The 14,358-nt window shown below is 36.5% G+C and overlaps 1 long non-coding RNA gene across 8 annotated transcripts in view; it reads left to right on the top strand.

The window, feature by feature from the left end:
* The first annotated feature begins 2,358 nt into the window (after positions 1–2,358).
* LOC130252575 (uncharacterized) overlaps positions 2,359–14,358 on the top strand; it is a 112,816-nt gene continuing 100,816 nt past the window's right edge. For all 8 annotated transcript variants that reach the window (XR_008840387.1, XR_008840385.1, XR_008840391.1 and 5 more), the window contains exon 1: positions 2,359–2,448. This is a non-coding gene — a long non-coding RNA (uncharacterized LOC130252575). The remainder of the gene's footprint in view (positions 2,449–14,358) is intronic.

The raw sequence follows: 14,358 nt of genomic DNA, 5'->3' as shown, positions 1-14,358 counted from the left end.
AAAAAAAGTAAAATAAGTTCCTTGCTTCTTTCTGGTATTGGCTGTTCTTGTGCTAGGTAATTGTTAATAAATGGACTTTCACAGGAACATTTTGTCTGCAAGAATGGTGTTTTCAATTTGAACAACATTGGCAGGATTTTTTTCCAGATGATCTATTTAGGAATTACTTCTTGTAGTCAGAGAACACATTGATGTTGTGAGCTATGAACATGCAAAGAGCCTTGCAATTGTAAAGCAGTGACAAAAGGTCTGCAAGTCACAGTTTTATATTATAAAATTTTGTAATTTTATTTCATCAGACGACGACTTTGTAAAGGAAAAGAGGTCTCACATTGGACCTGAAACTTGCCAGAGAGACTATCAGAAATGACAGAAAAGTATATTTTCCAAAGCTTTAAGGAGCCTGTTACTTATTCAAAGCACCTGAGACTCTCCTGTTTTCTTTGCTTGTGACCAGCATCTCTCCACCAGGCTGGAGGTGACGTGGAGGAGCTCTGTCCTGCTGGCACCTCTGTGCATGTGCTTATGTCTCTGTGAAATGCCAGCTGAACCAGCCAGGGAGGCAGAGCAAGGGGAAACCTCTGTCCCCAGGATGCAGACAGGTTCTCAGCTCCAAAACAGGGTGTGATTAACACCCTGCCACAGGTCATGCTGTGCCTCCAGCCCCAGAGTTACAGGGTATGCTGAGTTTGCTCACTGCTGATACACAGGGCTGCAGCCCTGGGGGAATAATCAGACCTTGTGTGGCTTTCTGCATACCTGTGTGTTAAGGTTTTCCTCAGGCAGGACTTTCCTTCCCATTTATCCTCCACCCAGACCCCCATCTGTCAGACTGTAAAGGTTTCAAGCTGATTCAATTTCAATTTAGAGGCTTCACCACAGCCTAGGGACAGCAGAGAGGTGTCCTGTTATTCTTCCAAGCTGAAGCAAGGGACAACATCTGGGTGCTGGCATTGCTGCAGTGTTCAAAGTCCTTGCCAAAATAGGATAGGGTCAGTAGGAGAGTTGAAACAGCCTCAAAACTTCACCTGTGCTGTTGGAGGAAAGTGGTGTGGAAGAGGGAGATGGGAAAGAAATTGCTGTGGAGGGCTCATTGGGCAGAAGCAAATGATCATTGGAATGAGATCCTTTTAATGAAAGTGTATGTCTTCCAGTTGATCAGAATCTGATCATTAAAAAATGTTGTGTTCTGCCAGTGAAGTTGAATTCATTTTGGAGTTAGGAGTATTCTGGAAATCTCAATTTTTTATTTTTTTTTTTTTTTTTGCCTCTTAAAATCTGGTATTTCACCAAATTTGAGTAAAATTAAGCCTGTTTTTAAAAATCAAAGCCTGCTTTCAGCTTGATATGATAAGCTAACACTGTAAAGGTGATGAAAAAAGAAGATTAATATTATCTACTGCTAGCTTGAATACTTTTGCTCTTGTTCTTACCTATCCTCTGAAAAAAGGCAGAAAAGAGTGATGCAAAATCCCCTTACCATCAGGGGCTCACAACATTTCTCTAAAAACTCTGAAAATCAGTTCTAAACTGTGCCCTACTGGGCCATGACATGCAATGCCTTGTCTAATAATCTTGCTGGAACAAAATCTGGTTCTTGCATTTCTACAATCCCAGTGCCCAGCTGGTTTTGGTGTCAGCTGGAGATGTGTGGGAGTTGATGTTAGACTCTTGCAGGGCTGCTTCTTTTAAACAGTGTTGGCAACCTGGGGAAAAGCAGGAATGCTCAGTTTTAATGTGTCTGTTAAAAAGATGAAGGCAAAACATTTTCAGGGAAGTAAAAATGTAAATTCTAATCCATTCAAAAGGTTTATGGTCTTCTGAAATCTTGGAGAGAGCATATCCTTGAAGGCAAGGTGAGAATTATATATTTTGAGAGGAATTAAACTTCAAAGTTAATTTTAAATTTGTCTTTACATCCTGATGCCTATGGCTGAGTGCATTTTTTGTGTTGTAGGAACGTCATAATTATGACTATCATATAAATTATTCAATATAATCCTGGATTTAAGAAGCCTCCAACTATTCATATAAGAGACTTTTAAGTATTTCAGAGACTAAAAAGTAAGTTGGGAGCACAGGAGCTTCTGGATTCTTCAAATGGCCACCCAGTTCAGCATGCCAAGTAAAACTTTCCAAATGTTATTATGTCATGCATGCTAGAAAAGTTAAACATAGTTGTATGGTGACTACAAATATACCATGAAATCCTCTAATAAGCAAACAAACATATGGGGCTCTAGATTAGAAGTTGCCAGGTTCTTCCTGTCAGTGTTGACTGTGTGCCAAATCCTGCCAGAGGTGTGCAGGGAAAATCAAACTGAACTTTGCAATTTGCATTCCAGTGGCAGGGGAACTTGGAGCCAGTCTCACTGGAAATCATCACTGTTCCTATGTCTAACACCGTGGTGGGGAATGCTGTCAACAGCAAGAAGTTTGGCATCAAAAGTGAGTGATTTGACTTCCTAATTTCCTGCTCAAAATCTTGTTAAAAATGCATCATAACAGAAAGCTAACAATGGATATGAAATTGTGTGGAAGCTCTTAAGAAAAATTTCCAAAATCTTCAAAGTTATTTGCACTTTGTTTACTAATTCTTCCTTTTAAATAGATTCCTCTTACTTTTTTCCTTGAAATATGGAGGTTTTATTATTTTCATCATCTTTAATCTTGTTTTTTAAATGTTTTCTACACCCTTGTTTTGCTTGTCTTTGCTCACCTGTTTTTAAAATGGTGTGTTTATATCTATATTAGAACTCTACTTTTTAGAGAGTATGAGCTTATTTCTTCAGAGAAATCAGGTAATATTTTAAGCTTATTATCAATCTTATCCACTTAAACCTGTTGCTCTGAACAGTTCTAATGAAATGCCTTGAAGATATTTTTTAGGAGGCTTTTGTTTTATGAATCCCTCAATTTAGGGTCTATATTCTATTTAAATAAAATAATTTATCTGCTATCCAACACCATGTTATTGGCTTTTCTGAATCACAGGCAGTTGAAAAAATAGATTATTTTTTTAATGCTATTGTGAATCCCGATCATGGTGTGAAATTTGATTTAAGCTGTAATCTTACACAGCAGATTTCCTCACAAATTTTATTTCTAAGTGCCATATGCATTTTCTTTTAAATTTCACAAAGACAAGCCTTTGACAGAATGGCTCAAAATGAAGTTGTCTTCAATAAAATACCTCTTATGACCATAATACAATTTTATTTTAAATAAGTATGATAAGAAATAAATGTTTAACTAAAACTTACAGGAAAACTCTTTCATGAAGAAACTTTTCTTGAGTACCAGGTTACATCAGGGCTGAATTTTAATATCCTTAGAATGTGAGTGCTAACACCCTTCATCTCTCATGTGCACAATATCTCATTTAAAGAGAAAAATAAGTAGATCTTTATAGATAAATGTGTTTTCACTAAAACTTTTGGTTTATTAATACTGTTAAATAATATAGTAGAAATACAATGGAAAATATTTGGATATGATAGTTTGTTTTGGAAGTAAGGAATTGTTTATGGGCATAGATATCCCTATTGACCAAAGTTTCACATTTTGTGGGAAGCTTGGGGCAGGGTGAGAAACACATGTACATAATCACACTGATCTCTAAATTATAGTCCTTGATGGACTTTATTAAAGTGAAAATATGGACTTCACTCTATTGGATGTATGATTAAATCATCTCATAGGAACTAAAGAGAATTACCTTACTTGTATGGGAAAGGAGAATAACTAAACTCATGCTTGGTGAGTCTCTATGCTGCTTTTATAGACAAGCAGGTTTGTCTATGTGATTTTATATACATTATTATATGCAATTATTTCTACCCCTGTTACAATTTCAGGACAGTACTCTGTGATTAAAAAAGTGATAAAAGTCCCTTCTTTCTTTATTTTTTTTTCTTTTTTATTTTTCAGTCTAACCAGCAAACACTGATAGACAAAATTAGACATGTTTGCAGATGTGTGTGGGGGCATGGAAATCTCTTTAGCCTGCTGATGTGTGCAAAGTGTGTGGAAAAAAAAAACATAACCTACTTTATGACTGTTTTTGTGGGAGCCTAACAGAGAATTCATGAATATTCAACTGCTTGCAGTTGTAATTTTGTGTATTTTTAGACTAACATTAATAGTTTTCTATAATTAAGTAAGGAAGCAAACATGTTTGTGTGATGGCAATTCAGGGAATAAAATTAGAAGGATTTGAAGTCAAGGATATTTGAGGAGTTTAAAGCTCAAAATATACAAATATATATAAATATATATATATATATATACACACACACATATATATATATGTACATGTATATATGTGTATATATATATGTATATATATATATATATGTATATATCTATATATGTATATGTATATATATGTATATATACATATATATATGTATATATACATATATATGTGTGTGTGTGAGTGTGTATATATATATGTATATATATATGTATATATATATATGTATATGTATATGTATATATATAAGTAAAAGAAAATTTCATTTAAATGCTTGTCATCATCTTTCCAGCATGATCCAGTAATTCTGTCCAAGACTAATGGTGTTAATGTCCTAAATATTCTCAGCAGCAGCAATTCAGCTCTCAGCTTTTTTCTCCTCCTGTTTTCTCTTGCCCCATGAGCAATTTGTGATAGTCCAGCAGCATTACACTTGACCTGAACTTGTGTTCATTTTGTGCATACCTCCATGCAGCTGCAAAGCAAACCTGACAGCTTAATTCTATGTTAGGGGAATGTTTGCAGGGATAATCCTATTCACACTGCAGGATGAGGATGCCCTGCTAGTGGCTTTGGCCTATAAAACCATTAGCTTTAAATTGTGTGCTCTCATTGTGATCTTCTCAGTGTGCAAACCAGCTCTGTTTTAGCACTTTGTTGGTGAGAGTGGGTAATTTTATGAGACATTTTCTTAGCCAGTGCCCACTTCCGTTTAAAATGCAGCTGCAAAAACAGCAAAAGGCTCACTTCATATGGATTATCTGAGAGAAGACACGTGATATTATGTTTTAAAGCTGTAAATGTTTTGCATTAAATTGTATTTAATGACAAAAAAGACCATCTTGGCATAGAGGTCTAAAGATAATGTTTCACAGGTCTCCACAAGTGGAGGCAGAGAGAAGCAAGGAGACAGAATATACATTAAGATACCTCCCTGCTTTTTTCCTAACTACCTTACAGTAGGCCAGTATTACCCCTGTATGCATAAAAAATTTGTTGCTATGGGATAAATTTTGGTTTTGTTTTTCTTCATGCTGTCCTGAGATTTCTGACTGGAGATGGATCTTAAAAATAGCTTGATTATTTTCTTTTTATTTGTTTGTTTTTTGTATACTAACCTGAATTAGATTTTAGGAAAAATATATTCTCTGAAATTTGTTTTTTGGGTGGTCAAGCATTAGAACAGGCTGCCAAGAAAATGGGGAAGTCACAACCTGTGAAGGAGTTGAAAAAACATCCAGATGTGGCACTTTAGGATCTGGTTAAGGGATAAACATGGCAGTGCTGGGCTGATGGTTGGACTTGATGATCTTGGAGGTTTTTTCCAACCTTAACATTTCTTGGATTAATAGAAAGAAAATCAGTCTTAAGAATCAAGACAAGCTGTCGTTTCTATCTACAGAAGATACATTGATATTGTAAGTTCAAATAGATTTATTCTCTTATTTCTTTAATATTTATATATCTTTATTTTTAAGGGCAAGTGTTAATATACTGTCTCCTTTATGTATCCAAAAGCTGAACTATATTACTTTCAAAAATACCAACAGTGCACCTGAAAATTTACAGTAGTATGTGCCTTGTTAATATCTTGTGTGCAATGTGGTTGCTTTTAATCATATCTAGAGGTGGTTGTCCTAGTTCTGCAGATTTGGGAACAACAAGAAAGGCAGACAGACTCTTCAGAGTGAAGCAGCAAATAGGGAGTGATCCTCACCTCCATTTCTGCAGTGTTGAAACATGGAACAAAGAGGTTTCTAAAGGAGGGTGCTTTATCCACTTGTTCCCCTATGACAGAGGTGAAAATCCTAAACCCAGCACTATGTTCAGCCAGAATTCTCATTCTGGCCCCAAGTGCACGTGTTGCTGACACCAGAGAGAAGGTACTAGCCCAGCTTGAGTCCTTTGTGCCCACTGAGAATTTCATTGTCCTTGGCAGCCAATCTGCCCTCTGCAGCCATGATCCTCCCGTGGAGAACCCCCACAGCTCCTGGGTTTTTCCTGGTGCAGCTGCAAATTATAATATTGAATTCGATCCAACTCAACCCTACAAATCAATCTGAATTCCATTTAGGTGCTCAGTAGAAACCACAAATTAAATCTTTGGCTTCTACCCTGCAGCCTTCAGTGCTCTGAATCTCACAAGCTCAACAGGAGACTAAACTCTAAATTTTATGCACACACTTTGCATTAACAGGCAAGACTCACATGTCTACTGCACTTCCAAGTGTTTTCTGCATGTGAAGACTTTTTACCCAGAGCTATAACCCAATTTCTCAAAGTCTAGAAAACTTTGGAAACTGGAATAAATGATAAGAATATTTTTGGATGTCCAGTACCTGATAATCCTTTTTTTAAAAAAAAAATTAATTTATTCACGAACAAAAACTATTTTGAAAAATTTAATTCCTTGCACTACTAGTCCAGAAATATGTGGGAGAAGACAGAGTTATTTCACTAATAATGCAGTAAAATTCAGATTATAAAACTGAATTGAGAGATGAGGGGAAAATATATAGTACATGCAATTAAAAACTTAAATGATAAAGTGCCTTTCTAGGAAAAAAAAAAAAAAAGGTTATGATTTTTAAGGTCACTGACAAGGATTTAGTGATTAATTGCAGATTAACACTTGCTGGGTTTCTTTTTCATGTGTGCAGTATGTTTTTACTGTATTAGCTTTGGGATACTTGGTTTGTGCCAAACAAATGTAACCTCTTTCTTTTTTTTTTTTTTGTTAAACTTTTCAAAGTGTTAGTCAATATCACAAATGGAGACTCATTTCTTTCTTGAGACAACACAATATTTTTAAATCTCTTGGATTTATGTGGAATTTTCCCTGGTTTGTATAGTTTCCTCAGAGGGCTGAGGACAAAATTGTTTGCTCTTTTTACAGAAAAAAGAGTATCTGCCTCTTTATGGTACTGACAGTGTTAAACTTTAGTCCAAATCCCAAATAACTTAGATTTGACATCTGACCTGTCTCAGGATAAAGATTAGCATACAGATTTTGTAATTTATCTTGACTTACAGTGCATAGTAATGTCCATTATAGTAGATGACAATCTATAAGCACAGTGCACACACTTTCAGTGGAGACCTTGTATTTATCCAAATATTTCAAAATGTTAACTTGTACCCAACAGTGCAAATCTGTTTTTGCAAGATCACATAAAATGAATGATTTTCTTCAAGCACTGCCAAGTAATACTTTAATAATAAGAAATGGAAACACCCAGAGTTGAATATCAGAATATTATCACTGTTACTATACTACCTCCAAGAGAATATCTGGAATGATTCTGATCTAGTGGGGTGATATGCCTTCTATATTATGTTTTATAAAAATCATTGGGAAAAGAAAGGGAAGAACAATGAAACATGCTTAAAGTACAGAAGTATTTTTTTAAAATCTGAAAATAAGACAGGTTTTATTAAAGAAAGGTAGAAATAGCTGAGAGGAAATATAATATTAGAGATATAGCCTTTTTTGGGCCTTGTAAATATAAATAACTTATATTAATATATTTATAATAAGGAGAGTTCAAGATCTACACCTGAATGAGGTAGTATAAGCAAAAGAATAGTAGCAAAGATGATGCATTTTTGTATGAATTCACACACCTGCTGCATGCAAGAAATTATTTTCCTTTGGATGTCTTACCAAAGACTTTCAGAATCCTTTAAAATTTATCTCCAGTCGTCATTGTTTCAAAGACAGAAACAAATGTCAATTAAGTGCTAACTGAGTGTAAATCAATACTGTGATGAGTGGTTTGCTGATAGGTGCTCAGTGCAATATGCTATCCCTAATAGAGTCACTAGAAGACCCAGATAATCTATTTAAGTATCTCTGAAGTCAGCACAAAGCCCATCATGTCCCTTTTCTTAATTGTTTGTTTGACAGGATGGCAATGCCTAAGAAGTCACTAGAAATTAAGAACAAATTTTGAATGAATGTCAACCTATACTTGAGCTATCTGCAGCAGAAAGAGGCATGAGCAGAGTTGGTTTTCAGAACCCTGGGTTAATAACTTAAGTATTTGAAAGCCTTGCAAGCCAAAGAAAAATGTTGAATGTGTGCATGGCTCCAAATTTTGCACAAACTTTCTGCCTAGCATATCCAGTGCATGCTGGATAATATGGATACACTCATTTAATTCTCTTTTATTCTTTTTTTCTGATGAGGTTTTAGACTCAGCACCCCACTTTTGTAATCCCAACTCCAATCAGTTGCACTTCTGTGGATTTTAGGGTACTAGTGTCCAATTTGTTTTATATGGGAGGAAGATCTGCAAAAAAACCTCAATGGTATAAAGGTAGCTATCGATGTACTTGGAAGAAATTTGCATTTTCTTTAAACAACTAACTTTCCTTGTCCAATATTACAAACCCTAAAGTTAATTATACAGCTGTGATGATCTATAGATCCTGCACCTATTATTTCTTGTTTTGAAAGCAGAATAATCTATGTCCACAGCTGTCTCTTTCAGATTGCAATCCCTGAGGATAAATTTGGTTTCTGTTGATATGCTGGTTTGCTTTCTGCTTTGGCTGGGTTCTCACTGTTTACCCCACATCAGGATCAGCATTCAGTCGAGCTTTGTGAGCTGATTCAGCACACATGAAGCAGGGAGTGCAGTGAAAGGGAAAAATGAGGTGTCCTGCTCTCAGAAGTGACCTTAATCGTTTGAGCAGTGAGTGTTACACTGCTCCCAAGGGAGTGAGAAAAGCTGTGAGAATGAAGAGAGCCAGGAGTGAGGTGCCCTGTGGCAGTGATCTCTTGATTATCTCAATGTCCTGGTGGATTTTGTCCAGGGATACTCCTTTTTTTTGGCAGAGACTGCTGAACATCAATCTGACAGTGCCCCATGGCAGCTCTCCTTCTCTTATCAATATGGGTTAGTCACCTTGCCCTACAGAGAGTGAGTCAGGGATAGAAAAAATCTGAGATGCAAGTGCCTGAAGTTACACTGAGCTCTGAGTTTCAGTGTTGTTGTGCATCTGCAGTAATTTGACAAATGAATTATGCAGTAGAAACCAGTGACTTGAACAGGTTGGTGGGAGGTCAGACTGGTGCTCTGCAGTTCAGGAGAATGCAAGAGGAGCCTTAGCATGAAGCAGCTAAACAGAAAAAAACCTCCTTGATTCCACATATAAGTCATATTGCTGGATGAAAGAGGTTTTTACATGTGTGTTTTAGCTTTAGTTTTAACTACAGACCATATGGGCAAAAATGCTACTACACAGGTTTATATCATGGGTAATGCTAATTGCACATGCTTAACATTTCCTTTGATCTAAGTGAGGCCACCCAGGCATTTGAGGCAGCATATAAAAACATGAGAGTGAATATATTTACTGACCAGAAGCCCTGTGGTGGATGGACTGGCAAAGGTTCTTCCCTGTAGCAGTAATATATTTGTGACTTTAAAATCCAGTCTTCAGATGCAGATACTGGCAAAGCAGAAACTCCCCCCCAAGAAGTTAAACTTTAAAATAAATGTGTTTTGACTTTTCTGTCTAGCTCCTGCAAAAGGCTAGTAAGGCCTTTGGTGTGCTACCTCTCACTCCTCTGTGAAGGACTCTGACTTCTCTTATCACACAGTGTGAAAATGCCACAGTCTGCTACTGGCAACCAGCAACCAGAAGTTGTTTGTGACAATCTATTACATAGGTTACAGTTTAAAGCTTTTTATAGAGTTATAAAGTAGAATGATTGTATCACGATTTTTTTTCTGTCAGAACTATTTACAATATAGGAGTGGGCCAGCAGTCAGATTTGCTTGTTATTCTTAACCCAATGAAAATAGCCTAAGGGGTACAGACATCACTTAATGTAACTTGGATTGTGGGGAAATTGTAGGCAGAATCTTCACAGCTACAAATCTAAAATCACAGTTACTGAAGTAGGCAGCCACACTATCAACCCAGCAGCTCCTAATTCCAGGATAGCTGGCTGGCATGAGGAAAACAGTACATGACATATGCCAGAAGGTTATTCTTGATTGAAAGAATACTGATTTTTATTTTGTCACTTTCTTCCCCCAAACACTGAGGGGGAAAGTGCTGCAGAACTCCCTGAAGTATTGGAATGAAACACTGCCAGGGAAAGTATGAGATGGAAATCATTTGGGGAAGTTGTAGCCAGGCTTAATAGCCAAACTCCTGCTCAGTTCTGTGTGTGAGTTTGTCATTGACCCAGTGCTGGTCAGGACACTTTGCTGCTTTCTGGTCATGTATTTCTAGTGCATACTTTTGGGTTAATAACCCCAACACAACCAAACAACCACAGAAATCTCTGTCTTCATTCTCCATAAAATCCCAGCCCACACATGGTTTAAACAGTACTTTTATTATATGGAGGTGATAAGTGTTCCTTACAAAATCCAACTTTATAATTACTGCTCTGGGCACTTGAATAAGAGCAAATGAATTTCCTAGTAAACATAGGTGCATTGAAGGTATAATCTGTGGCATGTTGGGGAATTTTTAAAGCAAAACCATCATTATAAAGGTGCTCATGTCAGTTTTCACTGCTACCTCACCTGTGCTAATTCTACTGCTTGTGAAACACCAATTATTTTGCAGCACAGCAATAATAGTTAGTGACAATGGTTTTGAAGATTGTTTTCTCCTCCAATTGGTTATTTCTAGTGACTTGGATTTTACAGCATGTTCCTATGAACAGTTGTACCACTGTGCATGACCAAGGCAGACAAGCCTTTAGCTATCACCATTATCCAACAACAAGAAAACTCTCAAGGGTATTATACACTTCTAAAATGTTATGTTAAGATAGATTTTAAGAATTAGTTATAGAACAAATCTGAACTAAAATCTGAATATGAAGGAAGACAGTGATAGCACCATTTTGGAAATGAGGTCACTTCAAAACATCCCAGAAAAGCTGTGAAACACAGTTCTGAACTAAGCTCCTTAACAGCTCCTGTGACTACTTGTGTAGGGTGTCAAGCAAGATTATGCATTTTCCTACTGCAGATTTATTTATTAATGCCTAAAATCAGACAGAATCAAGCAACCAAAAAAGAGAGGGCTAAGATGGCTTAAGACCCAGGGTGAAGATAAATAGGCTAAGGGAGTCAAATATCTGCTCCTCTTGTTTTGTTCAAGTCCTGTGCAATTCAGTTTTAAAGGAGAATCTCAATCTCATCATTATGTGAGACCATATTTTTAATCACCCATTTTTTTTTATTTTTTTTTTTCCAGTTCACTACAGCTGGATTTCTAAGATGGTAAGGAGGGAAGGCTGGAAGGGAAAAAGAGAATCATATTTCAGGGGGTTTTTGACACCTACAAGAACTGCTTTTTAATGATTAACACTAGTTATCAGATCTTTCCCTTTCTGAAACAGTATCACAAAGATCTCCTGCTGCTCCCAGCAGTGCCCCACTAATTCAGCTCACTAGTAAAATTAGCAGCAGGAAACAAACCTTTGAAATTTTCATCATTTATGAATAGCATTGTTCATGTGATAAAGGATATGGGCTCCTGCTGTAATTGTTCCTGTGTTAAGAAGGCTGCAAGTTATTTTCTCTCCATCAGTCTTTAAAAGAAAAAAATCAATAGAAATAAATACACATACAATTAAATAGTGGATTAAACAGCCAACAGAGTGACTAAAAATCTCTTTCACTTTTGAACTCTTCTTAATTTCTTTTTCCCTGCTCTGAGGGAGAATATTGTACTGCCATTTCTTCACAAACACTCGATAATGCTAAAGTGCTTTGAAGTTGCCACTGGAGAAAATAGTACAACAGATGGAGCATGAATAAACTCACAATGCTCTCTCTTTAATCTGAACAAAGGCAATTTTTCTTGGCAAAAAATATTTAATATTTAATTCCATTTACTTACAGAAGTTTGATCCCAGATGAGAACACAAAAACTGAGGCAGAGCTGTATATTCAACAAATTCTGGCTTTTTATTAGAAAGATTAAGAAAAATTCATCTAGTGTGTGTTACAAAAGATGTGATAGATCTTGTTCAATACTGGCCACTGGACCTAAAGGAATCTGTGAGTTAGAATCTCTGTAAAATACTAATATTTTTTTCTTTTTTATTGTTGCTTTGTACTGTGGAAACCAGAGTCTGGCCCTCACATTTAGTATGACTTTTCTCATGTGTAATTATTACCAGTGGTTATAGGTGAAGTTGACATTCTGGTATGAAAAGCAGTGTTTGAACCTCAGGTGTGTTTCCACTATGAATAAAACATCTATGTATTTTTATTATCACTTCCTGAGATTTTTTTTTCTGTTGGTATGTAGCTAAAAATGAGATTTTTAAATCCTTCCATTAGACACATCATTCATTACAAAGATTTTTCTAAAAGTCCTTACCTGAAAGATTAAAACAAGGTGGTTTAGATGTTTCTGTCAAACATCTTGCAGTTAAAAGACTTCTGGACACCCATGTCCTCTTCTTCCTCCTTTCAGTTTTTAAAAAGATATTATAGTTCTTCTAGCAGAAAAATACTGTGAAATAAGTTACTCTACATTTTCTATAGACAATTTTTACATTTATATATATATATTTTAGACAGTATAGAATTTCTTACTGAAATGGCAGCTGTGTTCTTTTGCTCTCATGCAACAACTGGTGCTTACTAACACTCATTTATCTTCCTAAATTCTGTGCTGCTGCATTTTCAGTGTGGGTTTGGTTCCCCCTCCTGATTCATGATGGAGCTGCACAACCTGATCACTCCTGCTCTTGAGATGTGAGGAGAGAGATTCGTGGTGAGTCAAGTCTTGCAAGTTCAGGCAGTGTTACTGCTTCCAAAATTTGGGTAATGGTTCAGAATTGGAAGGGTACACTCAGTCTGACTTCTTTAAATTTGATAGAGGCAAAGTGCTGGAAGGCAAACACTCAGAAGAGGTTAATCATGAGCACCCTGCAATCTGAGTTTGGATAAATGCTCACAAAGTTTCATAACAGAAACATATATCAGAGCAGCACAAATAAATGTAATTTCTACCTACACAGGGTTTGTTAGACATTCCTGTGTCTAATCACAGGAACAAAGGAAAAATATTGTAAGCCTGTAATAAGTCTCTTTTCCAACATACTTTTAGAAATGACATCAACAGTTAGTCAAATTCTTCATCCCTGTCACTGTTGTACAGAAAAAAGGAAAAGAAAATATATAACAAATTACAGGTTTTTTGTGCTTTAGTGTCCTTTCTGAAGAAAATGTAGGAAAAGTTTGCTTGAGATGGCTGTTTTTGAAAGAGATGCAGTTCAGACTAGTTCCAAGTGGAGGACACAGCTAGAATTATGCTGTGAGTATTCCCTATGCTGCTACAAAACTGATATCCAGGTGCTCTACAAGCACTTATAGAGCAGCATAGACAGAGTACCAGTCCTCTGACCTTGGTGTCTGCAGAGTTGTTCTTTCATGTTCTCTCTTCTCTGGCCTCAATTACATCTGTGAAATTTTTTCCCCACCATCTTAAACCTGTTATCAAAGTGATGTTGCCACCATTTCAAATGACCCAGCCTTGACCAGCAGCAATCCATGCCCAACTCTGGCTCTGCCAGTGGAGGAAGCTTCCAGCAGTTTGTCACCAAAGTCCCCCCTGCAGCCCCCCTGCTCCCAAAACTTGGCTGTGTAAACCCAATAAAACTGTTCCATTGTGTTTCACTAGTTTAGCAGAAACTCAGTGCATGTTTTTTTTTGCACACACTTTCTTGGTAAGTCTTCAGAATTCAATTAAGTACTATGTACTCCTGCTGTGCCAAGATAAGAATATCAGAACTTTTAAGAGCATGGAAATGTTATCTACATAGCAGGCCTCTTTTTGTTGTTGCTGTTGCTGATGCCAATCCATTTTTCAGCTTTCTTACTATTCCTTCAATCATTCCCTCCAGAAATACATCTAGATTACTCTTGAACTGATTTATATGCTTGGCAGCCTCTGCCTTCCTCTATAATATGTCTCTGAAAACAGTTTTGTTTTCACCAAATATGTGACTTTCAGCTTTTCTACAGGCATTGTTACCGGATTAATGTCAGAGATTTTATTTAAAGTTTAATCAGCAATCTAACTCAATTTTGCTTCTTTCTCCTTGTCTCTTA

Source organism: Oenanthe melanoleuca, chromosome 4, assembly GCF_029582105.1.
Source record: "Oenanthe melanoleuca isolate GR-GAL-2019-014 chromosome 4, OMel1.0, whole genome shotgun sequence".
Taxonomy (NCBI): Eukaryota; Metazoa; Chordata; class Aves; order Passeriformes; family Muscicapidae; genus Oenanthe; species Oenanthe melanoleuca.
Note: the sequence above shows the minus strand (reverse complement) of the source record. Positions and strands in the feature narration are given on the sequence as shown.